The sequence below is a fragment of the Vespula vulgaris genome, chromosome 24 (assembly GCF_905475345.1).
Source record: "Vespula vulgaris chromosome 24, iyVesVulg1.1, whole genome shotgun sequence".
NCBI lineage: Eukaryota > Metazoa > Arthropoda > Insecta > Hymenoptera > Vespidae > Vespula > Vespula vulgaris.
The window spans coordinates 3,379,585-3,382,139 of NC_066609.1; the positions used below are offsets into that span (position 1 = coordinate 3,379,585).

Below are 2,555 nucleotides of genomic sequence, written 5' to 3' on the forward strand. Positions count from 1 at the left end.
AAGGCTACACAAAATTATCTCAAAGGCACTCGTTAATATTTGAAATATTCTAGCTTTTTAATTTCGCTCCAACGAAGTTGTCTCCTTTTTTTCTATGTTTGACTATTTTTCTTCTCTTACATAAACAATTTTACCTACTGTTCAATCATTATTTACACTTTTATTAACTACATAATTTTTCGAGATTGAATGAAACATAATGACTTAATATGACATCTCAGCTCTGGAACATAGATTCGATAATTTTGCACATCTAGTTATTGAATTAAATAGCCTTTATATGCTTTTTTGTTTAATTTCTGCCTTTTTTGTTTTGGAATGTGCATGAAACATTCAGTACCAAAAAATACCTTTACACGATTGATTTTACTTTTATTTTTGAACGATATAAGGTGTCTTACCAGTATGTTGGCCCAGTCCTATTAATAAAATATATCGCAATATTCATTGCTTCGGTCCATAAAAATTCTGCAAGTTCTAGCTTTGCGTGTATCATCAAATACGTCGCTTCTACAATGGTAAGACTTTCGCATCTCATTCTACTCCGGCGTCTAGTGAATGTTTAATTCCGAGATTGCCTAGGAACGTATGTATATCTTTGTTTACATACTTCGTACCACCATCGTTATGATTTTTTTTAACATTTTCACCAAACTTTTTTTTATCTCCTTTATTCATGTACTAATCTTACTAGATGTGGGCTTCTTACATAATGTGTATTTTGTTTCGGTCAAACATTCATTTATTTGCTCCCTTCATTCGACTTCTAACATTCATTTTTTTATTCATTCACTCCTTTCATTCAACTTTTAATATTTGTTCATTTCTCACTTTCACCAATACTCTAATAGGAGTACTGAGTAGTTGTCCAATAGGTGTATTTATTCTATGTGATCTTCTTGGTATTGGTAGCATACAGTCTTTCCTCATTGGATTTTCATGGGTGCTGATCCTTTTCTAGTGTCTTTCGTTATTGATTTTTATTGTTTCTTTTACTGGTGTGACTTCTAATGTTTCTTCTATGCTGTCATTTCTCACATATTGTGGAGTGTAGAGAATCATTCTGAGTAGTTTTGATTGAGTTGTTTTGATTTTCTTTAAGTTACTTTTAGTAGCTGTACTCCAGAGGTTTATTCCATATACCCGTAATGGATCATTGTTGTATATATTATCGTTATGTTTTTTAATTTTAGCTTCAAGTTCCTTTTAACTAACCAGTATAACTGTTTTATAGCTATTGTTATTTTTTTTATCATATATTTTATATAAGGGTTCCATGTTAGTTTTTTATCTAATACGATTTCTAGATATTTTATCTTTGATATTTTGTTTGGGTTATAATTGTTTGTTCATGTATACCGATTTTTGTTTTTGGCGATTTAGTGTAAAACATATATTTGTGCTTTTTTGTAGGTTGATCGTTATTTTCTTTTTTATCATCCATGTGTGTAATAGATTTAGTTTATAGATTAATTAATAGATTAATTTTTGTACTGAACTGGAATTGTTGCCAATGTTGTAGATTGCGTTGTCATCTACATATACTAACACCGAGTTCCTTAGTTTTATGGAGGGACGTATATATAAAGAATAGTATCGGTCTTAGTATGCTCCCTTATGGTATTCCTACTTTGTATTCTTTTATGCTTGAGGTTTCATTGCCTATTTTTATATTAAAGAATCTGTTATTTATATAGCTGTGCAATTGGTAATCTTCTCCTGAAGTTTTCTCTTAAATCGTAATACGATATCTTGTCAAATACTTTCTTGATATCTAGGGAAATGCAGTTGCAGCATCCTTTTCTCTTGTATGTTCCTGTTATTAAGTGCACTAATTTGTAGACTTGCTTTATTATGTTATGTTTTTACCTGAAATAAAACTGTGGTGGAATAATTTGGTGTTTTGTTGTGGGTTTTATTAAATGCTTCAGAATGATTTTTTCTAGGAATTTTAAAAGAAATTGAGAGCAATGAGATCGGTGTGTATGAACTGGGTATTTCTATTGGTTTACCTGGTTTAAGCAGCAAAATAATTTTAGCAAATTTCCATTGTAGTGGGAAATATTCCAATCTCATAATTGTATTAAATAGTATTGTAATGTATTTGATTTTTTTGGTGTTGAGAATTTTTCCATTGATTAAGTCGTATCCCAGAATATTTTTTATATTCAGATCTTTTATTTCTGTCTGGTTTGTTCTAAATTCTTTTAGAGATTGCACCGTTGACATTGTGTGCTTTTGCATACTGTTGGTGTTGTAAATTTGTTGCAAGTTTCTTTAGCCATTTTTGCTTGCTGCATGTGTTTCCGTCCATTATCCTTTAGTTGTTTTTAACTTGAATTTTTGTATTATTATCTGAGGATCGTAATATGTACGTATTCGATTACAAATTATTTTTCCAAGCATATTCATTAATGAATAATATTTGTTTCAACAAATATAGGTAGTGGTTTCCTTAACTTTTTTTCCCCTTCTATTTTGTTTAATATCCAGTATCTGTTTGTTGTTTGTATTGTTGATGTTACAAGCAAATTGTTGTTTACATCGTTTGTCGT

General features: G+C 30.0%; 1 long non-coding RNA gene across 1 annotated transcript; it reads right to left on the reverse strand.

The window, feature by feature from the left end:
* Positions 1-2,143, reverse strand: LOC127071957 (uncharacterized). Its single transcript, XR_007785276.1, has 2 exons — positions 2,013-2,143; positions 1-1,869 (listed from the first exon to the last, which is right to left on the reverse strand). It is a non-coding gene; the product is annotated as an uncharacterized LOC127071957 (long non-coding RNA).
* Between the last annotated feature and the right edge of the window lie 412 nt (positions 2,144-2,555).